This window comes from Vombatus ursinus, unplaced genomic scaffold, assembly GCF_900497805.2.
Source record: "Vombatus ursinus unplaced genomic scaffold, bare-nosed wombat genome assembly UNPS02014791.1, whole genome shotgun sequence".
NCBI classification, from domain to species: Eukaryota; Metazoa; Chordata; class Mammalia; order Diprotodontia; family Vombatidae; genus Vombatus; species Vombatus ursinus.
In genome coordinates, this window is record NW_020954569.1 from 24,113,997 (window position 1) to 24,141,552 (window position 27,556).

The following is a 27,556-nucleotide window of genomic DNA, read 5'->3' on the forward strand; positions in this document are numbered from 1 at the left end:
CCCCTCCATGTGATAGGCGGAGCTTTCTTTGTTTCCCTCTTTCTTTCCCCCCCCCCCCCCCCGCCTACTCTCCCACTTCCTGTTTCCGGTGTCTTCTGCCTCACTCCCTGATTCTTCCTCACCACTGATTTCCTCTTCTTTCACTATTTTATATACTTCTCTCCCTAGCACCTCCTGATCCGGGACCCTAACAAACATCTGTCCCATCTTCCTTCCCTCACCCTGTAGGCTACAGGGTCTCGTCTCTCTTCCCGCAACCAAACCAGCTGATCCACGGGGCCCCTGGCCTATTTCCTCGAGCCCCACGTTGGGCGCCACTTGTGCCGGCCGAGCCGTGCACTCTCCTCTGTGCTGGCCGCGCCATGCACTCTCCTCCTAACAGGAACAGGCTGCCAGGGTCACACATACCAGTCTTCGGAGCCCACCCGGATAAACATAGAGACAAGCCGATCAGGAGGTGCAAGCACTCGAACTTTACTCAGAAACCATCACAGCAAGGCCAAGCAGGAAAGCAAGAGCAGGAGCAAGCGAGCAGGAGCAAGAAAACAGGAGCAAGAAAAACAGGAGCTCCGATCCCTACCCCCCTTATATACCTTCCTAGCCCCTCCTCCTTGCCGTCCCACCCCCACGTGGCACAGCCAACATCAGACAGTCCCTCACACCTACCCCATCTTGCCACAACCCCCACGTGGCACATAGCCAACATCAGACAATCCCTCACAATTCTGCACTAACTTTGAATCACCAGACAAGTACAGAGCCATAGCTAGCTACTATGGCATCAAGGGCAATTAGTGCTAAAAACATTCTCAAATTCACTACTGCTGGGATAGTGGGAAAAGATCTAAACATTAGACCTGGTGGGCATCCTCTAATATGACACAAGGCTGTTACTTGGGTATCTGCTGCCTGGGGAAGAACAGGGAGGAGCCAGGTAAGGGAAGCGTCTGGCTTCCCTAGTATACAGCCTCTAAGGGAGAAGAAAAACCGGAAATCTGGGAGATTCCTGACTTAACTAAATACAGAAGGAGTGAAAAGTTTATCAAAAGGTAACTAATCTAGGGCAGCTAGGTAGCACAGCAGCCCTGGAGTCAGGAGGACCTGAGTTCAAATTAGGCTTCAGACACTTACTAGCTGTGTGACCCTGGGCAAGTCACTTAACCCCGATTGTCTCCCCCTCCCCCCACCAACAAACAAAGCAAACAAACAAAAATGAAACTAATCTTTAAAAAGGTACAATATTTTAAAGTCATTATTTTAAAGTTTTGCAGGCTCTGAACTTCAGTGCCATGGGGTAAAGCCCTAGTCATTCCAAACTAGTTACAGTTGTTACTGAAAATAATTTCACTTCTCTTCTGTGACTTGGTTTCTGTATAATAAAGATATTGGATTAGAACTGAGGGGTGGGAAACCTGACTTAAGGACCTAGAAGGCCACATGTGGCCTTAAGGCCACAGGTTCCCCACCCCTGGATGAGATGGTGCTAAGTTCTCTCTCAGCTCTAATATTACAGAACCATCATCTTCAGGAAAAGATTCCTACCACCATACCTCTTTAAGACATTAATTCAACAGATTGTACACTTGATGCTAGTTCTAAGAGGCCAAAGTGTCTCATTAATGATACCCATAATTACTCTAAATAGATTAGCCTAATAATTCCCATAGGAAACCTAAGTAGATGAAAGATGCCTTCCCTATTTCTAAACAATGACATGCTGTTGGAGCATTAAGTTAGTAGATATCTCGATCAAGAACTAGAAATGGCTAAGTTGGGTCTAAATTTAAAAAAAAAAAAGGAAAAGAATGGACTATATAGTATTTAGGAAATTGCACAGTGGATTCAGTGCAAAAATATCTTTTAAAAAAACAACATACAAATGTTCTTCTGATTTCTAATTGCCCTAGGACACATTAAAATTATGCATCTTGAAAATCTGATAAGGAAGCCTGATTTAACACATTGGATGTCCCTGACAGCTGCTATTCGACTCTGTTCACTGAGTTCTTCGAATTATTTCACTAAGCACTTTAGTGGACAAAGGAAGCCTTATTGAAAGCAACAATAAGTAATTTTACTTCCCCGGTAGTATTTAAGAGTGGGAGCCTGAAGTGCTTCTGTGTAAATTATTCTTCTGATTTATTACAATCCATTTTATACAGACTTCCACCAGGCCTGCTCAATGTGCATGTCCTCTCCTGTGGATAGACAGTATACACATGCCACCGACTGACGTGGGACAGCCAACTAAAAGTCTTTGAACTAAGGCTACTGAATTCATTCTACATTCTATCAAGGAAACAAATAGCTTACTGGTCACCCTGAATAGACTATTCTAGGCAAAATAAGACACATAAAAAAAACTAATAAAATAAGTCAGGTCAAATTAAGAAGCATGAAATAAGTGCTACTCACTCTGTGTTAGGCACTTTGTTAAATGCTAGTGATGCAACAAAAAGGCAAAAAGACAATCCCTTACTTTCTAATGGAGGAGACAACATGTAAACAACTAGATTACCATAAGATATGTGCGGAGTTGATTGAAAAGGGTAGGCATTAATGGCTGGGGAAACTGGGAAAAGCCTCCAGGAGTAGATCAGATTTGAGCTGAATCTTAAAAAATGTTGAGGAACCTAGGAGGCACTGATAGGGCAGTGTACTCCAGGCCAGAGGACAGCTTGTGCAGAAGGCACAGAGATTTGAGATGGAGTGTCATGGTCAAAACATGGCCTGACCTATGTAAATAGATCAGGGTGCCTCAAACATGGACTAAATGGAGGAGAATAAAAGGGGAAAAAAACTCCAAGGGGTCAGGTTATAAAGAGCTTGAAATGCCAAAGAAGTTGATATTTGATCTTGAAAGTAATAGGGAGCCACTAGAACTCATTGAGCAGGGGACTGACATGGTCAGCCCAGGTTTTAGATACATCACCTGGGCCGCTGAGTAGACAATGGATTAGAGTGGGAGAGAGACAAATCTGGGGCTGGGAGGATGGTGTGCTCTCAACAGCAATAAGAAAGTTGGGAAGAGGAAAGGTTTTGAAAGGAAAAGATAAGTTGTGTGTTGAACTTGTTCACTTTAAGATGCTTATTTAAAGTCTAATTTGATATTCCCAAATGGCAGGTGACAGTGTGTAATGGGAGCTCAGGAGAAAAATTAGGGCTGGATATATAGATCTGGGCATCATCTCTATAGAGATAATAATTGAACCCATGGAAGCTGATGAGATCACTGAGATGGTAAATAAGGAAAAGATAAAAGAAAGGGAACAGGACTGAGCCTTAGGGGATGCTCCCTGTAGTGGATGTGGCCTGAGTGAAGATCAGCAGAGGAGAGTGAAGGAGCAGTCAAACAGGAAAGAGGACCAAGAAAGAATCAAACCTAGAAAGGAGTATTGAGGCTACATTGCTAAAGGTTCCACAGAGGCCAATAACAATGAAGATTAAGAAAAGACCATTAGGTTTGGCAATGAAGCACAACTTTGGAGACCGGTGTGTCAATTGAATGATGAAGTCAGAAGTCATACTGAAGAGGGTTTATTTAGAAGAGAGTAGCTCAGTGGATAGACTCATCTTTCTGAGTGCAAATCTGACCTCAGACACTTACTAGCTGTGTGACCTTGGGCAAGTCACTTAACTCTGTTTGCCTCAGTTTCCTCATCTATAAAATGAGCTGGAGAAGAAAATCGCAGATCACTCCAGTATCTTTGCCAAGAAAACCCCAAATGGGGTCACAAAGAGTTGGAAACAACGGAACAACAACCACGGCAACAACTGAAAGGAATCAAAGTAGAGGCAGCTTTCTTAAGAAATTGAGCTGAGCAGAGGGAGTGAAGATACAGGACAGTGATTATTGGAGATAGTAGGATCAAGTGAGGGTTTTTTAAGGATGGGGGGTGAAGGAAGAGAAGAGTGTGTTTGAAAGTAGTAGGGAAGAAACCAGTTAACAGAGAAAGATTAAAGATAAAAGAGAGAATGGGGATGACAGTAGGTCCAATCTGCCGGTGAAGTTGGAAGGGTATGGATAGAGGTTGGCTTCATCAAAAAGAATGGCCACTTCTTCATACAAGAACAGAGTTAAAGAGAAAGTGGTGGAGAAAGATGTCTGAATGATATGAAATGAGGAGGAAGTTAAGGTGGAGAGAAGAGTTCTTAGTGAATGGCCCCAACTTGTTTTTTTTATGAAATATGAATCAAGGCCCTTAACTAAGAGTCAGAGAAAGGAGTGTTATGGAGGGCTTGAGGAGGATCAAGAAGGTTTAGAACAACTGATTTAGGGACTAATATAGGAAATCAATTAGGGATAGATAGAATATTTGCCTTGATGGCCCAGTTAAGATTAAATAACATAAATTTGTATGGGAATCAATCAGCATGGTTTTGTGATTTTCCCTAGCTTCATCCATTCAGCAGCATGTGAATAGGAGTAAAGGAAGCAGATTGTAGAAATAATCCAGGGATAGGGCTTGACAAGGCATGATCAGAGATATGCCAAGAGAGTAAGATTCAAGGTGGAGGATAGAGCAAAGCTGAATTGTTTTGCCAAGGAGTCAAGACAGGGAGGGGAGGAGGATATATGGAGCTGATATGGGTTTGATGGCCTAAGTATGGACTGAGGGATGGGGTCAGAGTGAGGATGAAATATAGGGCTAGGGGTTATAAGGTAGGGGGAAAGATTGAATAATAAAAATATTATTATCAGATAAAGGAATTTAGGAGTTCATGAACAAGGACATGGAACTGCCATTATTACTCATTACATGAGTAATGTCATGATCAGTGATGTGACCATCTCTGTGTGCAGCTGAGGCAGAGTGGAGGTCATGGGAACTGAGTAGATTGAGGAACTTTGAAGTTAGGGCATTTGAGGGAGCACCAACACGTATGTTGTAGTTTCCTAATAGGAGTCTGCTAAGTGACCCAGTGGATAGAGATCTGGGCCTGGAGTCAGGAAGACCTGAGTTTAAATGTGACCCCAGACAATTACTAGCTATGTGACCCTGGGCAAGTCACTTAACTTCTGTTTGCCTTACAAGTTACGAAGAATTGTATGTGACTGAACAACAAAGTCCTCTAATATGTGGGCAGGACATGAGGAGAAGAGAAAAACTATGAACCAAGCCCGGAACTCTTTGAAGAAGGAAGGAGAGTGTTATGGAGGTTAGTAAGTGATAGAATCTTGATTGAATGATAAATACGGATTGAATGAACCTCAAAAAAGGAGTGGTTACTGAGTAATGGTGAGAGCCATTCCAGAGTCTGGAAGTAGTGCTAAGGAGCCGGGAGTGTCTAACTCCCCCACTATGATCAGTGAGTCAGGGATATGAATGAAAGTGCCCAGGGCACTGAGGCGTAGTGACTTCCATGAATGTTATCAGCTCCAGCCCCCATTCCAGTGTGTTTTCCCCACCATTAACTGCTAGTGATTAGCACTCCATTTCCATCTAACCAATTAGGGCAGTCTGAGGCCTTCCCAGCAAATTACAATTTTAGTGAGTTGCCTGGTACCCTGAGAGGTTAAGTGTGCTGCCCAGACTCATATGGTGGGCATGTGCCTGAATCAGGATTTGCATCTAACCGATTCTTCCAACTCCAAGACTAGCTTTCTATCCACTATGCCTGGCTGCCTCTCTAATTTGGTTTTTAAATCCACACAGATTTAACACCAGTAAATATAAAAATTGACAAACAAAACCACCCTTTTCATTACTTTTTTTCCCAAGGGATAACTTAAACCTTGTCTTCTAAGGTTCTTTGCTCTTCCTTATGGGAGTTCAGTGCACTTCAGTGGGAAAAAGCTGTAAATTGGAGTCAGAAGAGCTGGTCCCAGGTCCACACCTCACTACCCATTAGCTGCATGAGCTTGTCAACTTTTATTTAGCCTTAGTTTTCGCATCTGGACAAGTTATTTAACCTCTCAGATCCCTAGGTAGCAAAAGTACTGCACTGGTAGAGGAAATTTCCACACTCAGGAACTCCTTTTTTGGATGAAATAAATCATAAGTCCAGTCTTTATCCACTATCCTTTCTCCTCTGTAAAAAAAACATTACTTACCTACTTATAGAGTTGTTGCAGATAGATAGAACCTGGTGTTAGACATTCCTAGTTGCATAACCCTGGGCAAGTCACTTAACTGCTGTTTGCCTCAGTTTCCTCATCTGTAAAATGAGAATAATCAAAGCTTTTCCCTCTCACGGGTGTTATGAGGATCAAATGAGATAATATTTGTAAAGTGCTTTGTAAACACTATGTAATGTATGTTTTGTAAGCACTATGTAAATGCTAGTTATTATCATAATTATTATTGTAGAGTACAACCAAGGTAGCAATACATGGGAAAGTACTTTTTTTTAAAAAGTACACAAATGTAAATTATTTTTACTTTCCACAAAGAGATATTTTCCTATATGACAAAAATGGATATTTCCCTATAAATGTACCCATGTTACCACACCTATTTTTTCTTTATGACTTTTACAATTGCCCACCAGGCCAAACACAGCCCCTTGAATCCCCACAAGGGTATTCACCCGCCTAAGAATTTTGCCTTCAGTCATTCTCATAGTTCCAAAGCCAGACATCCTACTGGAGAGCTGCTGTTTACACACAGCCAATAACAATATCAGTTCCGGGAATTTTCATTTCCCTAGGCCTATGGCCAGCTAATTCCAAATCTTCCATCTCATGCCTTAAAAAAATTACTTTCCTTTTTGGCTACCCAAGACTGGCCATCACCAAACTGCTCAGAGAAACAAATGCCCAAGGCTCTAGTGTACCCAAAGGCTTCCTTCTTCTAGGAGTTTTTGTATCAGCTGTTAGAGTCTCCATCAATGGAGGAAAATGTTAAAGTTTCACAGACTCTTCTCTTAATGACTAATGAAAACATCTACAAATTCTGACAAGCTGTGTACATTCCCCCTCCCCACCACCACTCTTTGCTAGAGACTGGGAGCTTATATAGGTGCTTTTCTCAGATTTATAGTGTCTAAGGTCTTTCCTAGGCTCCTGGAATTGGGTATGTCAACTTGTCTGATAAGATACAGTTTAATGATCAGCAGGGAGGGATAAGCTTAGAAGGAGAATTTGTCCCAAGGCCAATTTTGGGGCGCATTCCTGACTGCCTTGAGCCAGAGCTGCCTCTTTTCTAGCAGATTTAGGCCAGGGACAGTTCATGCTGTGTGGTCCCCTATGCATCTTCTACATTTTTCCTGGGAAAATCAGATTAAGCCAAACATCAAGGCTAGCTTCAAGGGACGAAAGAAGTCACAGAAAGGCGACTGGGCGTGTATGTATGTTTGGGGGTGGGTAATTGCACCACAGACTCCAGTAAATAAGTGCTTTTTGAACAACTGTGGTGTAGTGGAGAAAGAGGACAAAACTTGAAGTAAGGAAAACTGGGTTCAGATCTTGGCTCTGACTTTTACTAGGCGGGTAATCTCTGGGTAAGTCATTTAGGTTGTACAGTGGATACCTCTGTGGGCTGGAATCAGGAAGACTTGAGTTCCAGTGCAGCTTTGGATAACTAACCTGGGCGTCACAACCTCTGCTTGCCTCAGTTTCCTCATCTGGAAAATAGGGATAATAATAGCAACTAATTCTCAGGGCTGTTGTGAGGATTAAAAGGGAGATTATTTGTGAAGTCCTTAGCATAGTGCCTAGCACATTGTAGGCGCTATATAAATGTTAGCTATTATTATTATTTAATCTCTCTGAACCTCAGTTTCCTCATTTGTAAAATGAGGGTAATAATACTTGTACTATATCCCTCACAGGCTTGTTGAGGGCAAAACATTATTTAAATAAGAGCTATTGATAATTGAGTGGCTCTTTGCAGTCAGAGGACCTCCTTCATATCCTGCCTTTGTCACTACTTGTCAATTTACCTCTCTTTGCCTCAGTTTCCTCATCTATAAAATGAAAGACTTGGATCAAATGGCCTTGGAGTCCTCTTTCAGCTCTAAATCTATGATTTTGTAAACTGAACTGAATTAAAATGGAATGAATTGAAGAGGAATTCTAGCATTGTTTCAGGGACCCAAGGGCCAGGGGAGGGATTTTAAGCTGGTGATATAGACCTCAGATAGAGCCCTTTGTTCTCCAATCAACAGCTTTTCTACATGTCTGAGAGGAAAGCAAAAGGGCAGGGTCCAGGAATACCAGACTGGTGTGGGGGAGGGAGGGGGGGGGAATCTAAAGTTTAGGAAGAGCTATGCCTCAAGTCTGAAATGTTCCTAATAATCAAATAAAGGCCTATAATAATGACTTACATAGGACTTCACTATCTACAAGGCACTTTCTCTACATCAGCTTATTTGAAACTCATACCAACCCATTGAGAGAGACTCTACAGTCATTACTAATCTGAGGGTTAGAGAGTTTCAGTGCCCTGCCCTTGTCCTGCAGCTATGTCAGAGGCTGCATTTGGACCCAGGTTTATTTGTACCCAGGACTCACCTTTCTGGTGATGTGTAGAATATTTCACTTACATTGTCAGACTACATATGTATCTGTGAGAGAGAATGTGACACAGAATTTTGGCAGGATTTTTATACCAAATATTCTTGTCGTACAACATTAGTAAATACCCTTTTCTAAAATCTACTTGAGGTTGACTTACTAAATGATTCTTAAGTAACAAACTTAAGGGAAGCACACCATGGTTGGGGTGGGAGGCAAGGGGGAGGATTAGTCCATGAAATTACGGAATCATCCCTAATCCCTCAGGGGTACCCCTAGAACCTTGAAGAAGGGATGTATTTAAGCTCTAGTACTTGACTCATTAGTGGGCATGGGAGCTGGGATAATGAACCTTTTAGCTCATGTAGCCTGCAATGCAAAAAAAACTGAAAATGAACACTGTGGAATTAATTATAATGTCAAAGTTTGAAATTGGAGAAGAGTTGAGTAAATGTACCCGCTTCCCTTCTTTGAAGACCTATGAGTGTGGAATATTAATAACAATAGCTAACATTTATAAATCACTCTTAAGATTTATAAAGCACTTTACATATATTATCTCATTTAATCCTGACAATAACTCTGGGAGTAGGTACACTGTTAGCCTCATTTTACAGATGAGGGAGGAAACTGTAGTTAAGTGATTTGCCCAGGGTTATACATCTAGTAAGCATAGGAGGATGGATTTGAACCCAGATCTTCTTAATTTCAAGATCAGTGCTCTAATTATTGCCTCAGGTTTTGTTGATATGTTGGCTGCTTTTTCTGAGCTTCCGTCTTTAAAAAAAAATTGCTAAAAAGAATGGCTTGACAGGAAATGGAGGGGTCAGGAGATACTTGGAAATTAAGATGATGTAAAAACACAACATTTGAAACTAAGAAAGTGAGGGCAAAACATACACACACACACACAAAATTAACTCTATGTCCACACATCAAATTTGAGTCTAGTTTTTATGTCATTCTCTTAAGAAAACAGTCCCAGGGCGTTAAAAATAGACTTGGAGGACTTACATGATGGTTTCCTCTGTAAAGGGTAAGGGAAGAAGGCTTGGATTTGGAAGCCTCCTGGGAGGAGCTGAGCTGGCGTAGAGGGTGATAGTAGGATGTTATGGCCTGTAAGTTTCCTGCTTGGTAGGAATCTTCCTCTGCTGGGTTGCAGTTTGTCACGTCGAAATAAATAAATGATCACCTTAGCCAGGGGTTAGGACAGAACTTGATCTAATTTAAGGTGATTCAGTCTTTGCAATCCCTGAGGTTGAGTTTCTATCTCCTAGAGCTGACCAATTTGAGTTTAAATTAGGATGCTTGCAATGCAGAAGTGTTGGGTTGGAAGGACTGGCAACGACCATAGAAGTGCTGTAGAAGCCTTGAGGCCCATATAATTCATAAAATTAGCAACAGCACCCCTTCAACCCTCAAGACAAACCAATGGGGATTGCCCTTCCCTCTTGTCGTGAGCCCAGGAGTATGAGCAACCTTTTTGTAATTTCTTGCCCTCTCCAAGGCTGCCCTTAGTTTTCATTTTAACTGTATTTTATTTCTTTTAAAATGTTGGAGGGACACAGGATAATGCTGGATCCAATTACCTAGAATTTCTCTTTCTGCTACTCCTTCTCTCGCCCCACCCCACTCCACTATATGGCCTTAGTACCTTCACAGAACCAAGAAAGGTGGATATTTGCCAAATAACTGATTAATCCCATCTATTGAGAGTAATTAAATAATAATAACAGACATCCACATTGAGGTCTAAATGATTTCATTTGTATGATTTAATGATACTTTGTTTATTGAAAATTATTAATTTAAATGTAAATGTCATTAAGCTACTTTAGTTGTTTGTGTTGATGTCCAATGTTAAATTTTTAATAAAACATTCGGTAAATAAATACTTGATAAGTTCAGTTGTTTTCATTAAAGGAGTCAGTCACATTCTCAATCTGGTGCACTGAGGAAAAGTGCTAGCTGTCCCACCCTAGTTTTGTGTAGACCAGCCTGAAAGTTACAAGAATTTGTCATTAATTCTTCCTCTGGTGTGGTTTGTGAGCAGCTGCCCTAAAGTCTTCACCTGCCTAAGCCCCTCTTGTCAGTTACTGAATTCCAAAAGCTCCAGCAGTTTGCATTTCCATAGCCAGGAAACCACTTTAGTAGCCTAGAATTTCTATTACACTCCCATTTTATCTAGGTCTAAAAGATTGACCACAAAAGCATAAAGATTGAGAGAGAGCCCAGATGAAAGAAGGCCAGCTAAGGGAGGTTCAACAAATCTACAGTCTACTCTCTTATCTCCCTCTAGCCCCCATCAGCAATTCTTAAATTATTCCTGGGGTGATTTTAATTCGGCAGTTATCACTTCATGGATGAGATTTACACCAAGGGTCAAACAACCAAGTCTCTAAAAAACTCTTCTCAATCTATCCTAGCCTGGCAGTGAAATTGTTATGGAATATCCCCACTTGAATTTTATGGGCCTGAAGCTTTTCACAGGTAGGCATCAAAGGAGTCCATGTATAGGTGGATAGGGAAAAGTGACCTGTGTTCTTAATCTGAGCATTTCTAGGAGAGCCAAGAGCGAACTAACCACAACTGCTTTGGAACCCACATTTTCTCAGAAGATTTTTACTGTGAAGCTCTTTATCATCAGTGTGGTCAATCATAGGGTTGGTCCTAGGCGCCTAGGTACAATCATCATCTACATGATGAAGTAGGTGATATTTATCTTCAGTACATTCCACCTCCCCGTTCTGTGCTCTTTCTCTTCCTTTTAGCCCCCAATCCCTCACCACAGCCCTAACCCCAGTGTTACTAGAGTCTAGTTCAGGCGTGCAGAACCTGCTGCTTCAAGGCCATATGTGGACTTCTAGGTCCTTGAGTGTGGCCTTTTGACTAAGTCCAAGTTTTACAGAACAAATCTTTTTATTAAGGGGATTTGTTCTGCAATGTTTAGATTAGGTCAACAGCTGCACTTGAGGACCTAGAGGGCCACATAAGACTTCAAGTCAACAAGTTCCCCACCCCTGGTCTGATCCATTCTGTTCACTAAGCTGATATATGGAATAGGTATTAGAATAAAATACTATCTGTCCCAAGTATAAATTAACTTTTTTTTTAGGCAATCGGGGTTAAGTGACTTGCCCAGGGTCACATAGCTAGTAAGTGTCAAGTGTTTAGTCTGAGGCCAGATTTGAACTCAGGTCCTCCTGACTGCAGGGCTGGTGCTCTATCCACTGAGCCACCTAGCTGCCCCGCTATAAACTGACTTTTAAAGAAGATGCCTGAAAAAAGCAACAATTATCCTCAAACAATTAATCAATAATGATAGAATTTCATGTGCTTTCTGTAGTGTCCGGTATAGATATTTTGGAGGAAGGAGCTCTTTCCAGTTGACTCCCCCCCCAAAATAAGGAAAATCACAGAACACAGAATTTTGTTGCTGCTGTTGTTGCTGTTGTTGTTGTTGTTGTTTCAACTTATCCATAGGATCTTTTTTTTAAATAGTATTTTATTTTTTCCAATTACATGTAAAGACAATTTTTTAACATTCATTTTTTTAAAATTTTGAATTCCAGATTTTCTCCTCCCTCCCTCCCCTGCCCATTCCCTAAAAAGGTAAGAATTTTATTTTTTGAATTTTTGAATTTTATTAATGCTATCTTCTTTTTCAAAAAACATTACTAACACTTTCCACTAACTTTCTACTGCTTGCAAAAAAACACTGCCTTGTAACAAATAAGTAGTCAAGCAAAACAGATTTACATGTTGATCATATCTGAAAATATGTGCTTTATTCTGCCCCTCTAGTCTACCACTTCTCTGCCCAGAGGCAAGAGACATTCTCCAAAAGGTAAGAATTTTAAATAGGTTACATATGTGCAATCATGTAACACACATTTCCATATTAGTCATGTTATAAAAGCAGAAACAGACCAAAACGATAAAACCACAAAAAAAGATGAAGAAAGTGAAAATGGTATGCTTCAATCTGCATTCCGATTCCATCAGTTCTTTCTCTGGATGTGGATAGCATTTTTCCATCATGAGTCCTTTGGAATTGTCTCAGATCATTGTATTGCTGAGAAGACCTAAGTTATTCAGCTGATCATTGCACAATGTTGCTGTTACTGTGTACAATGTTCTCCTGGTTCTGCTCACTTTATTTTGCATCAGTTCATGTAAGTCTTTCCAGGTTTTTCTGAAATCATCCTGCTTATCATTTCTTATAGCAAGTAATATTCCATTACAATTATATGCCACAACTTGTTCAGCCATTCCCCAATTGATGAGCATCCCCTTAATTTCCAATTCTTTGTCACAACAAAAAGAGCTGCATAAATATTTTTGCACATGTAGGTCCTTTTCCTTTTTTTATGATCTTTGGCATCCAGACCCAGTAGTGGTATTGCTGGCTCAAAGGGTATGCACAGTTTGATTACCTTTTGGGCATAGAGGAACATAGGATTTTGAACCTGAAAGATATCTAACCCAACCTCCTCATTTTACCAATTAAGAAACACAATAAAGGTAAAGTATCTCCTTGGGGCAGCTAGTTGGCTTATTGGATAGAATACTGGATTTAGAATCAGGAAGACCCGACTTTGAATTCTGCCTCAAACACTAGCCAGATTATTTTGGACAAGTCAGTTCATCTCTCTCAGGGTCCTCATCATTAAAATGGGGAAAATAATAGCATGTACCCAATAAAGTTGTGAGGATCAAATGAGATTACAAATGGAAAGTTTGTTGATAATTTTTAAGTGATATATAAATGTTAGCAATTATTATTACTGTCCTGCCAATCCCGTGGTCATGTTTCGGGTCCAGAACCAATGTCAGCTTTCTAAGGAGTCTATGTTAAGTTTGTGAACTTTTACGAATTTCTCTCTGGCCCTGAATTTACTAGTTTGGGACTTTTCTAGGGTTCTTCATCCTTTCTCACCTGTAGACCACACTAAAGCCTGGGAAGGGGCAAAAGATGTTACCTCAAATACTGCCATCTCGCTCTAGTTACACAAGTGTGGCCTAGGATTTGAGAGATGAAAAAGAGAAAACAGCAGAGCCCAGTGACTGTGAAAGGTAAATTTGATTTGGAAGGAGGCAGGAGAAAGAGAATTGACTGCAAGGGTTCTAACAAGACCAGAAGTGAAAGAGAGTGAAGAATTATGAATGGTTGCGAAGAAAGAGAATAAGATTTTGGTCCTTATCAATCCCATATCCTTTCATTCAACTTATTTAAAGCATTAGGTCACTTAGAAACTGATCCTGAGATTGCTGGTATATCTGGTCACCCCCACACAAGCACTTAACAGTCTAGGACATAAAATTGAAATAATCATTTAATTCAGTAGCATAAAGATAAATGGTACATGTTCTATATATTGGACCCCATTGATGGGCAATAAATGTGTTTTTAATAGCCTCATTTACGTAATTAAACATGAGACAAGTCTGTGTTGTTAGGCAATAAATTATGGAATTGAAAATGGAAAATGACTAGATGGGAAAAGCAGACAATAGGTTGCCTTCTTGGCCTACATCTCTCTGACAGCTTCATGGTAACAAGTAAACCAGCTGTTAGTCTTGAGAGGGTTCTCAATGTTCCTGGACATCTTAGATCATAGAATTAAATCATCATCTTATTGAGTGTGACAGCACTCCTGGGAGTCAGGTAGCAAAAATCATTATCCCCATTTTGCCAATGTAAGAATAAAAGTTAAATGATTTTCCCAGTATCACAGGAGAAGTTCCCACCATTGAGGCTGAGCTCACAGGCAGCAACATGCAAACAAATTAAGTCGGAGTCAAGAGAACTGAAATTCAGATAAATATTTTCCTAACTTCTGGCCAACAGGGGCTAGCAAGCAAGCCCTTCTAATTGTTTTTTTTTATGTGTATGGAGAAATTTTCCTCATGGCATTTCTTGTTCTTGAAAAATCCCAGCCTCTCCATTTCATCCTATTTAGTAATTGTCTTAGAAATATAATGTAGCATAGATCTCTTTGGTCAGTCTGGTAAAAACTCTTCTCAGAATAATGCTTTTAGGTGCATGAAATAAAATTCATAGGCTTGCCAAGGAAACCAGGTACACTGAAAAATTATCAAAAAAAAATTTTTTAATACAATTTCACATACCCCAGGTTAAGAACACCTGTTTTAGATGATCTCCAATTGGCTTTTATTTAATGCAGAGACTGTAAATTGTGTTGTTTAGCTATGGGAGAACAGTTTCTCTCAAAATACCAATTTATTGAAGTGAATTAATCTTGCTTATTTTATTTTCCAATCCCATCTAAACTTTTTTCCAAATAACTTGCCAGGTCTGATGTCAATTCTTAAATTCTGAGCCCCCAACCAAAGTATTTAAGAAAATTCCTTCTTTACTATCTTGCAAGTAACTAGATCTCCTGGAAAAGAGGGCTTCTTCCCTTCTTCCCCTCTTCTTTTCAATGCAGATCTTCCTTAAACAATATTTATACCTATGATTACAACTTTGTTTGCTGTGGATAAAGCCATTGTTTACACCCAAGCATAAATCCTGAAGTTTGTCAGCAGCTTCATGTTTTGTTAATTTCATTGTTGAATCATTATCAGGCTCTAAGCTAGTTGCCCCCACCCACCCAATAGTGACGATTATTGTCAGCATCATTAGTTTAGTCATCATCATAATTAATATAGCAAGAAAACGTCTTGATACAAAGAACTTAAAATAGAAAACACTGACAGTCTAGTTGATAGGGTTAGAGAAATTTTGCATGTCAGTACTCGTTATCTTCCCTGCATCAATGGGTTTCCAGAGGAATTAATTCATTAAAGGTAAGATCTAGTTATTGGCAACTGCTTGCCCTATGCTTCCTTGATATATCTAGAAAAGATGCTTTTCTAGTTTAGGTAAAGGTGTGTAGGACAATGGAAAGAATACTGCCCTCGCTGTTAGGGGAGCTGGATTCAAAACTCACCTCTGACACATCCTAGCTATACAACCCTGAACAAGTTAAGTTGCTTCATCTCTCTGAGTTTCCTCTTCTATAAAATGGGTTGGGGGGAGAGGGCTAAGTCTTGTACTGCCTGCTCTATAAGATTATTATGAGACACTACCTTGCAAATATTAAAAATCCTAGAAATAGGAGCTTCTGTTATTCGAAACATAAGATAATAAAGAGACAAGAGACAACATATTTGACTCCTTCCATCCCTACCACTTTCTCAAACAACATTTTTAGTAACGGCTCAGTGAATAAAGCCCTGGGCCTGGAGTAAGGAAGACCTGAGTTCAAATTCGGCCTTAGACACTTACTACTGTGTGAACCTGAGCAAGTCCCTTAACTTCTGTTTGCCTTAATCCACCGGAGAAGGAAATAGCAAATCACTCCAGCATCTCTGCCAAGAAAACCCCATGGACAGTATTGGCACGGTATGGTCCATGGAGTCATGAAGAGATGGACTTGACTAAACCACTGAATTACAACAATTATATATGCATATATGTATATATCACACACATCCACACATATCTATCCATCTCTACATCTATCTGTCATCTCTCTGCAATCTTCTCCAAAATAGAAGCCTAAGTCAAAGCAACTATCAAATCTTTGTCTATGGGGGTCTTGGATTTTCCTCAGAAAGCATCTCTGCCACTTCAAGTCCATGAGGTTCATTTGTAATGTCACAAAAAGCCCAGAAGGGATATGGGGGGATATGGGGGTTGGAACCTTTTCTTCCTCATAGTTGAAATTTTAGAAATTCTCCATAGAATATTGGGGAAACCCTTTTTAAAAAAAACAAAAACAGGATTTGGCATCAGTCAGATGATATTTACTGCATTTGAGACTGCCTAGGGTTTACACTCAAAGACAGGAATATTTTGTTTCTTTTGCTCACTTGAAATGTAAAAGAAACACTCATTTGAAATGTGAGCTCCAGCTTGGGACAGTCATACTATCCCACACATCGTTCTCCACTGGACTGTCTCGAAAAGCAAAATACTTATAGTAATTCAGCCTGCTTTGCAAAAAGAGGCAATAAGTGCCAAATGTCCTGGCTTGGTTGAAGCCTAAGATTATTTAGTGAGAACCAGATGAGAGGTAGTGCAGTGAGAAACAAGAGGGCTGCCCTCGGGGTCAGGAAGGCCTGGCCAGATTCAAGCCTTTCATCTGTCGAAGTCTGGCTATTTAACCCATACAGCCCTTCTCAACACCCATTTCTAAGACTATAAATATAATTGCTGATCTGCATAGGCCGAGGCAGGTTTCTTGCCCAGAGTTCCTTACCCTGATTAAATAAATCATATCTGGACCAAAAACAAAACAAAACAAAAACCTATGGAGTTAAACATTTCTTTGCCTCCTTCCCATCCCATTCTAACTCTACTAGAGGTCATAGGATTTAAAACTAAAACAGACTTTAGAAATCTACTCATGTAATCCCCTAATTTTTTACAGAACAGTGTAAGTGACTAAGGGCAGCTGGTTGTGGAGCAGTGGATTGTCAAGAAGTCAGGAAGACTCATCTTCTGAGTTCAAATCTGGCTTCAGACACTTACTAGCTGTGTGACCCTGGACAAGTCAATTAACCCTGTTTGCCTCAGTTTTCTCATCTGTAAAATGAGCTGGAGAAGGAAGGGGCAAACCACTCCAATATCTTTGCCAAGAAAACCCCAAATGGGGTCATGAAGAATTGGACAACACTGAAGTAAGTGAACAGCACAAGTGACTTGCCCAAGGTCACATGGCTGAAAATTTATCAGGATTTGAAGCCAAGTCTTTTGATGAAAACAAAGGACCCTTTCCACAATCTTCTACTTCATGTGACAGTCCCCAGAAGTTAAGAGTTCATGTCAGAATGTTGTAAATTTGGGGTGGATTCAAGTCAACCATCCAACTAGAAAAGAATATTTCCAAGCCCCCTACTATTTGAAAGAGACCTCTTTACAGTGAAGATTAAATTAGTCTTCTGCCCCTGCAATCTTAAAAATAGAAAGCTGGTCCAGATGCTTTCCAATCCAATATGCATTTATATTGTTTAGAGACTCCTTTTGTTCATGCTACAGGTGCAACAAAGAGAGGTTATTTTAGGTAGCAGGGCATTTCTAGCATGCATGCGGCATGACACATTCTTAAAAGATCTCACTTCAGACATCTCTGTTAAGAGAAAAAAAGTAAGCAAATGCCCCATTCCTGTACATTTCAAGTGGGTAATAAAGAAAGGCAGAACTTTTTTTTTTTATTAATATTTCTGGGCTATGGAATGCCTCCATTTGTGTCTGGGTAAAAGAGACATAATTAGGCTGAAAGTAAAAAGTGTAGAAGATCCTCTGGGATTATCACATTACAAGCACATAAAACCACCAATGCAGCTTGAGCAATTTACCGTTTTTGCCGTTAAAAGTAATATATAGTCTGTCCTGAGGATTGAAAGAAAAAACGCTTTAAAAAAAAGACAATATTCTCTTTGTTGCCAGGTCCCCAAACTGAGAACAATTCTGTCTGCACCCTGTTTCCTGCTGGCATATCCTTGAAGAAAAGAAAAAGTCAATTCTCTCTTTGTGGATATTTAGAAATTGTGTAAGCATTAAAAAGGAAAACCCTCAATAGATCTAATGTCACTGAAGACAAAAGATGTAAATGAATTTGAGGAAAGAGGAGAGTAGAAGGAAAGCTCACTCAGAGTTTGAAGCATCATCATACACTAGGGCCCTGGGGTAATTTAAGGTCACTGACCAAGGGCAAAACATCAATCTTGGTGTTCTGATTTCATGTTGATCTTTTTGTTAAACTTCAACCAAACCATAACATCTGTTTTCACTTGGGAGGAAAAAATCAGGTATTTGGTATTACAGAGAGAGCAGGAGACGTGAACCCACAAGACCCGGGTTTGAATGCTGGCAAAGCCACTTAGCTGATATGTGACACTGGCAACTTCACCCCAGCTGAACTTTGCCTCACTTTTGCCTCATTTTTCTTAGTTGCAAAACAGGGATAAAAATACCTACCTTGAGTGTCTGACAGGGTTGTTATAATATCAAATTCATTAAATAAATAGTTATTAATACCACTGTGTGAAGGAGATCCTGGGCAAGGCACAAAGTTTACATAAAACACGGTCACTGCCTTTGCTGAGATTACAGTCAAGTAGGGGAATAAGATAACAGCATTGATTAGTGAAAATGCAATATTACATATTAAATACATTAAAAGAGCTGAAAACTAAGCAAGAAATGTGGTCCAGAGGCAAAGGTTAGTACCAAAATAATGTGAAAATAATTTGTAAACTATAAAATGCCTTCCAAATATGAGGTGTTATTATTTTCATGATGGGCAGCCCATAAAATTAATATGTATGCCTTGGACAAGTACTGCAAATGGATAATCAGATCAACTGGGAATTGAGTCAGAGGAGATCAGGCTGGATCAGATTGGGAATTGTAACTCTTTCAACGATTCCCAAAGCCCGTTGCTTTAACATCATTATTCTCCTGTGGTACGGAAGAGAAAGGACAGTCCCTGGAGACAGATGACCTGGGTTCAGATCCAGCCTTTGATACTAACTCTGTGAACAGTCATTTATATCCTTGGGGCTCAGATCCATTATCTGTACAATGAAGAAGGGATTGGATTAGATGACCTCTGGGGTCCCTTCTAGCTCTCCAGTTGTATCCTATATGACTGAGTATCATGGAATTCCATGATCTTGAAAGAATTAAAATTATAAACAATCCAAAAAACAATGAAGAGATATGTGATGAGTTTGGACTGCTGTTCCATGATTGACTTTTATACAAAAAGTGACATGAAAGACATAATCAAGGATATATGTATATACGTATACATATACATACATACATACACACACACACACACACACACACACACATATATAAAAGGATATTTCTGTATAATAAGCCAACAAACAGCTTGGCAATCTGAGCAGCTAGGTGGCATAGTGAATAGAGCATTGGATTTGGAGTTGGGAAGACCTGAAGTCAAATCTGTCCCCACACTTTCACTATTTGTGTGACCCTGGGCAAATCACTTAATCTCTGTCTGCCTCAATTTTTTCTTCTGTAAAATGGGAATAATAATAGTAGCTATCTTGCAGGGTTTTTGTGAGGATCAAATGAGATAATACTTGCAAAGCACTTTGTAAACCTTAAAGCACTATATAAATGATAGTTATTATTATTATTTATTATTATCTCTGAGATACAACAAAATAAAACAAAACAACGATCAAACAAAAGAAAGCCTCTAGCACATTGGATAGATTCTCTATGGCACACTGAGATGGAGAGAGTATCCTTACTGATGAAATTAAGTATCCTTAAAAGTCTTGAAGTAAAATAATAGTAATAATAACAACAATATCAATAAATTTAAGTAACACTTTAAGATTTACAAAGCATTTTACATATAGTGTCTTGTTTGATCCTCACAACAACCTTATGAATAGGTAAATGCCTATGTATAAGGCGCCTATGTTAGACACTGTGAATGTACATAGCAACTCTTTGAGTTAAGTAAATCAATTTTCATTGTCTCCATTTACCAAGTGAGGCTTATACAGGTCAAGTGACGACCACAAATAGTCACATGGCAGATAAGTGTCAGAGGCAGCTAGGTGAATGGATAATGTGTTGGGTTGGGAGTCCAGAAGAGCTGAGTTTGAATTCTGCCACAGACACTTACTAACTGAACATTTCACTGGTTGGCCCTCATGCCTGGAACTCTCTCCATCCTCATCTCTAGCTCCTGGCTTCCCTGGCTTCCTTCAAGTCCCAGCTAAAAGTCCACTTTCTGATGAGAGACCTTTCCAAACCCCCTTAATTCTAGTGTCTTCCTTTAGGAGATTGTCTTCGATTTCTCCTGTTTGTATCCTGTTTGCAAGTTGTCTCCCTCGTTAAGCTGGTTGCTCCTTGAGATAGGAAACTATTTTTGCCTTTCTTTGTATTCCCAGCACTTAGCACAATATCTGGCACACAGCAAGTGTTTAATAAATGCTTGTTGACTTGATTTGACTTATTTCACTCTAACAAAGTCATTTATTCTCTTTTTGCTTCACTTTCCTCACATGTGAAATGGAGATTATGATATTTACTCTACCTTTCTCCCAAAGTTGTTATGAGAAAATTGCTTTGTAAGCCTCAAAGCTCTACACAAATATGAATTAATATTATTGCTATTTATCCTCATTGTCTTACACAGGACCTTATCCAAAGGTATTTAGTAAATGTTGAATTGTAGTAATTTTTACATTTGATTTTTTAAAATATTTTTAAACACCTCTCATATCACATAAAGTGGTTTTACCTCATCTCTTCTTTTCATTTTAGCAAATACAATCTATATTTGAGGCTTAAGTAAAAGAACTGTTTAATGGTGATTTGATATTTGGTCAATTATGACTATTAACGGTGTCGCTGTACATTAGAGACTGACTGAGAGCATTAAAAAAACAAACAATAAACCCCAACACTAAATCCAGATCTGTAGTAAGTAGGTCAATGAAAAATAAATACTATCAGATTTATCCTCCAGTTTCAGTTCAGCAAGATTATCTTCTTGTTGCAATAAAACCCTCTTTTAACTGAAATGTTTAGGGTGTCCTGCTTAACTCAGGAGTAAGTAGAAAAACCTTTCAGTTTCAATCCATGTTTTTTAAAACCTCTCTAAACTGTGAAGAACACTGTCATGTAATCATGACTTCAAAGAACTGATGGCAAAACATATCTCCAATCCCATGACAGAGAGGTGGTGGATTAGAGGTGTGCAATGAGACATACATTTGCAGGCATAGCCAATGCATTAATATATTTTCTCTAACCATAGCAACTTGATACAAGTGAGACTCCTATTAGGAGAATCAGTGAGAATCATAGAAGGTGATAATGATATCAGGAAACAGAACAGATTATCAATAAAATATTTAAAAAGAAGAAAAAAAAAGAAAGTCCAATTTTCTATTAAAATAAAAACATACTAAATATAGTTTGATCTTTGTATGATGGTTACATGTAGATGGCATAGGATGTTAGATTGAATTTGTATCAAAGAAATTACTATCTTTGACCAAAAAAAAGCCTGCTATGCAATTATTATTCTATTGTCACTTGATTCATTTGCTTAAAAGTTAAATGCCAGAAAACTCTAGTTACCTTAAGACTCCGTTAATTGAAGGTTGGAGGGGCAGCTAGGCGGCACGGCAGATAGAGTGCCAGCCTGGCCTCGGACCAAACACTTGACACTTACTAGCTGTGTGACCCTGGGCAAGTCACTTAACCCCAATTGCCAATAAATAAATAAATAATTAATTGAAATTGAAGGTTGGAGTTAATTAAGACATTTCTGGATTTTTTTGTGTATTAAACTGTTCATTCACTTGCCTGTTAGTAACCTATTAGGGGTAGTGTGGAACACAGGTAATGCAAGGCTTGTTGCCTGTAGCAGTCTCTTCTCTCTATACCTACTTTCTCTTTTCTCCTGTCGAGTACTAACTAGGGCCGCCACTTGTCAGAACTGGCCTTCATTTGTATCACATAATGTTCATTTCTCACTAATAATTTCCAGAATTGACCTACAAGCAAGGAGAGCAGACTGGAAGGGAGACCTTCTGGAATCAAGTGTGACAGTTAAAAGAGCCAGAAAGATAGTCCCAGACCACCCATTTCCCCCTAGCTAGTCCTCCTTGAAGTACCTTAGAGAACCTCCCATTTGTATACAGAGTTCAGGCCAAGGGCTGTTAACCTTTTTGTGTGTCATGGACCCCCTTGACAATCTGGTGAAACCTAAGGACCCTTTCTCAGAATAGTTAAAGGTAATGCTAAATGTTAACTAGAGAGTAATGAAAATAAATATGTATTTTTTTTTCATCCCAGGCCACAGATCCCTTGAAATCTATCATCAGACTCAGAAGAACTCCAGATCCAGGCAGATGAGAGTAGAGTAGAGAAGGAGTAGCATTCATGGCTGCTGAATAAGTAAAGGAATCCTTCCTGGGTTGTTTGTTTTTTTTTCCAGTCATTGCTTTCCCTGGAGGGAGTCCTCAATTCTCAAGGCTTGGTAGCCCAGGAGCAAAGATTTATTAAAATTGGTAGTCGTCTCTTTATAAATAGCTATGTTGCTACATTACCTCAGCAGTATATTCAGTCCTTTTATCAGTGTGACCAATGTAGAAGGTGCATAGTCTTTAGAATAGTATATCAAATCACCCACTGAAAATAATAGTGGCAACATTTTGTCTCTATCCGATTCCTGAAACCAGCCAATGTAAGAGAACAGGAAAAATGTCCTAGGCGACCTCACTCACCAAAACAACCCAAGGTAAAAGACTTTTAGAATAGCTTTTGCTTTCAAATGTCTTAATATATTTTGTGTTCCTTTGAGGGAATAAATGACTAAATCACAGCAAGTTCAGCAGTTACAAACTTAACTCCAATGCCATAGGACTGGAGTTCTGACTTGTAAATAATCTTCTATCCTTGCCATAAAACCCTCACGCACAAACATTGCATCCTGATGATAGATGAGAAGCAAGAAAGAGCTGTCCACATTTACAAGGATCATTTAAGAGAGACTCCTTTCAGACGCTTGTATGAACCAAATCCGCCACCAACTCCCTTCAGATCCATTCCTATTTGAATACACTACAGACAAGTCATCAGAGACTGTTCAACCAACTGACTGAAGAATGTCTTTTCCAAGGATGAGCTCAGATGTGGTACTGACCACATCCGCTACTCTTCCTTCATCTGGCCAGGAACAAAGGGTTTATTCACATTTCTACTCTTGCCACCATGTGGGTATCAAAACATAGATCTCCAAGGTTACAAAAGCCCGTCCTCCATTTGAAAATTTAGGGGTTGAACAGGATCAGATTTGTGCGAAATAGACATCATAGAATAGAATTTACTGTGACCCTTCCTATTTCTTTTTTTTCCAAGAAAGAAATAGCCTAACTGATTCCAGGATTCTTGGCTCAAATTATGTCCTAAGCCACAAAAACTTGAATCATCCAATGAGTCAGCGGCCTCTCAACCACTCTTTAAATAAAGGCCTTTTATCATGATATTTTCACACGCGTTTTCTCTCAATTGCATTCAGTGTCAGTGCTAAACTCTTTGGAGTGCCTTCCCTCTTTCCAAAGAAATTATATAGACAGATCTGTTCCAACAGCTATTTTCATAAGAAAAACTCTTCCCTCCTTCTTTCAAATGCTTAAGCAGTAAACTTGGCAGTGAATTCCATTGGTAGTTTCCTGTAGACTACCCTAGCTTTTCTCCATGGACTTGTTTTCCTTTGGTTTACTTCAATACCACATGGCACTCATTATTAAGGCAGCAGGTTGTCCACCAAAGTATTGATGAACATCTCTACAATTTATTCCTTAGGCTAAACCTCTACAACATAGACTATCTATGTCCTTTATTCTTCTCCTTGTTTTTGCCTGCCCACCTTCCAGCCCTTTGGCCATTTCAATGCACCTCAGTAACTTCACCAGTACTTGAGCAGATAGAAAGGTGATTCTGGTTTGTTTGCTTATTCTTCAGTGGTATTACTGAGAAGGTTGAAACTACTCACTCAAGGTTTTAGGACTATGTTGAGTTTATAATTATCCAGGCTATTTTTGTTCCCCATCATTGTGGATAATTGAGAAGAGTCTATATTAGGAACAGCCAACTGAATTGTATGTAGAGAGCTTTTTCTGACTTCCAAATGAGGTTCTTTTCTCTCCCTAGAGATAGGCCTTTGGTGTCCCAGTTAGAGAATGGCCTAAAAATGAACCTAAGAACACTTCTAAAGAGCAAAATTTTAACAGGCTAAGACTTGGCTTCTGAGCATCTTAATATAAATGATTGGTAACAAAAATTGCTATGCCTTGTTTTTGTTTTGAAAAGTGAAACAGGAGCTGGAGTATTTGTGGATACAGGTCCTAGAACAAGGTCCAGTGAGAGGAAGATGTCAATTTCCAAGCTTTTATTAAGCATTTAGTACATGCCAGTCATTTTGATAAGTGCTGGGAGATACAAAGAAAGGCAAAACCACAAAAACTATCCCAGACTGCAACGACCTTACAAACTAATGGTGGAAACAACATAATAAGCAAATAATTATGTACAAGATACATACCAAATAGAAGGAAGATAGCTTTAAAAGGCAAGGCTCAAGTGACTGAAGATATGAACTGAGTCTAAAAGGAAGTAGAAACATCAAGGGGTGGAGATGAGAAGAAAGAAGGTACAAAAGACAGCTGGTGCAAAGGCATGAAAACAGCAGCGCGAGTATCATAGTAGGAATAGAAAATGGCCTCGTATTGGTGGATAGTAGAGTACATGGAGAAGAGTAAATGATGAAAAAGTGGATAGCCAGGAAAAGGTCGGGTTGTGATGACCCTAAAATGTCAAATAGAGTACTTTATATTTGATCCTAAAGTTAATAGGGAGTCACTGGAATTTATTGAGCAAGGGGGTGGCAGAGTCAACTTTTACTTGAGGAAAATAATTTTAATGGCAGCAAGTAACACAAAATTTTACTCCAATTTTTGTATTGTTTTATTTTGATATTCCAAAGTAACTTAAAATAATTTATTATATATTTAAAAGGAATAGCAAGTTGTACATAATAGATTTGCAGCTTATGTGCAATCATCTTTTTTTCTATTTTACTATGTTATGGAAATGCTTGTTTTATGAAGTTCAGAATAAAAAATAAATTTAAAAAATAATATTCCTATACATATAAATTCCTGGAGCACCTTTCTCCTCATTTAATTTTTCTATCAGCATTTATATGTAGGACAAAAAGTAGAGAAATAACTTAATTTTGCTTGCATTATCTGTGCCCAAGAGTCTTCACTCTATAAGCTCTATTGTTTCAAGAGTTAGAAATACTGTTTTTATCTCTATAGGAATAGAAAAGTTGTACTCTTGAAATGAATCTCCTTTTTTTTCTTTTCTTTTCCTTTTTTTTTGTAATTTCATTAGTATAAGGAACCCCAGATGCTGAAAATCCCTGTACCAATGCAGACTGGTTGCTGTCTGGAATTTATAGCCTTAGGCAGATAGGTGGCACAGTGGATAGAGCTCTGGGCCTGGAGTCAGGATGACTTGAAACCAAATACGGCCTTAGACATTACCTGTGACCTCGGGCAAGTCACTTACACACACTCTGCCTCAGTTTCCTCAACTGTATAATGGGGATAATAATAGCACTTACTTCCCAGGGTTGTTATGAGGATCAAATGAGATAATACCTGTAAATCTCTTAGCACAGTGCCTGGCACATAGTAGGTGGTTAATTAATGCTTGTTCCTCTATCTCTCTTGGAGAATTGACTGAGGTACTTAGGGGTTAAATGACTTGTCCATGATCATATAGCAGGAAGTAAGCTTCAGAGGTTCTAGGACTCAGACTTAATATCTTCCTGACACCAAGGCCACACTATGCCATACTGCTTTTCAAGAAGAAGCAGATCATGAGTCATTTAAAGGTCCCACAATTACAAGGGGCTTCCCCAAATTAGAACTTCTTACCATTCTGTACATTAATTATAGGGAGACATGACTGGACAGACATGAAAAAGACTTGAGGATTTTAGTGGGCTACAACCTCAACATGAGTCAATAGTATGACACAGCAGACCAAAAAGCTAACATTGGGCTGCATTAATATTAGTGCAATGTTAAGAACAAAGGAGGTTATCACCACCTCCATTACACTGAGCCCTGGTCAGAACATATTTGGAATAATGCAGTAATGGGCAATGCATTTTAAGAGTGATTATTTCTCATTTATTCCAAATTCCTGTCCCACTTCTCAGCATCTCTACATAATTTTTCACAAGGAATAGGTTCTTGCTAAGCTGTTGAGCATTCAGAGGACAACAATCAGGATAAACCATGCAAGGATAGGTTGAAAGAAATCATAATGTTTAATCTGGAAATGGGAAGATGAAGGAGGGGATTTAGCAGCTGCCTTCAAGAGGGGAGGCCTCTGCCCCATTGTTTTTTGCCTTTCTTTGTATCCCCAGTGTTTGACACATACTAAGTGCTTAATGAATTCTTATTAAGGACTTGATTAGATTTGTTCTTTTTGGCCTTAGGAACAATGCGAGAAAGAACCCATGTTCTATTTTTTCATGGCATTGTGTTGGATTTCCTCCATGCCTGGAATCTTCTCCCTCCTCATCTCCATTTCCTGGGACTTGTAATTCCCTTTAAGATTCAGTTCAAGGGCTACCTCCTTCAAAAGACCTCAATTTCTTTGGGTTTGGGTCCCCCTGTTGCCTCATCACTGTGGGTTTGTATGTTTGGTTTTTTGGGGGGGAAAAGAGAAGTATGTATGGCATGAGGAGAAGCAGCACCTTGTACTGAAGAGAAACTGGAAGTAGGAGCCAGGAGGAACTAAGTTCAAATGTCACCTCTGACACAAACTGACAATATGACCTTGGGCAAGACATTTAACTTGCCAACGTTCTAGATAACCCTCTGAGGCTAAAATGAAGGGAAGGTGTTGACTCACATTATTGACGCAGTTATCTCCTCTGGGAGTTCCCTACAGCAAGGAAATCATGTCTACTCTTTATCTCCATCTATTCTATACAAATTTACTTTGCATCCCCCAATAGAATGCATATTCTTTGAGAGCAGGGGCCATTTAACTTTTGTATTTATTTCCCCAACGCCTTAAAAATAGGGAGGAAAACATAGTAGGTGTCTAATAAATACTCGATTGAATAATTGACTTTGCCAAATAGCAGACTTCAGTTTGATAGAAGGAAAGACCGCCTAAAAACTAGAGCTATCTAAAAGTGGAACATTTACTCAGGAAATGGAGAGATTCACGTTACTAAAAGTCTTCAAGTGGAGGCTAGATGACCATTTATCCCAAATATTGTAGAAGGAAGGGATGCCTGTTGGACGGGATGACCTCTGAAGTCTGTTCTACCTCTGAGATTCTGGAATTCTCTTTTTGCACAAGTGTAGTTTTATAGAGAGATCATTCCATCTAAATTACCTTTTGGTTTGCCCCACATTAAATGTTCTCTCTCTCTCTCTCTCCCTCTCTCTCTCTCTCTCTCTCTCTCTCTCTCTCTCTCTCTCTCTCTC

At 39.3% G+C, this 27,556-nt stretch overlaps 1 pseudogene; it reads left to right on the forward strand.

The window, feature by feature from the left end:
• Positions 1–876: 876 nt before the first annotated feature.
• The window catches only part of LOC114048127, a 47,171-nt pseudogene continuing 20,491 nt past the window's right edge, over positions 877–27,556 (forward strand).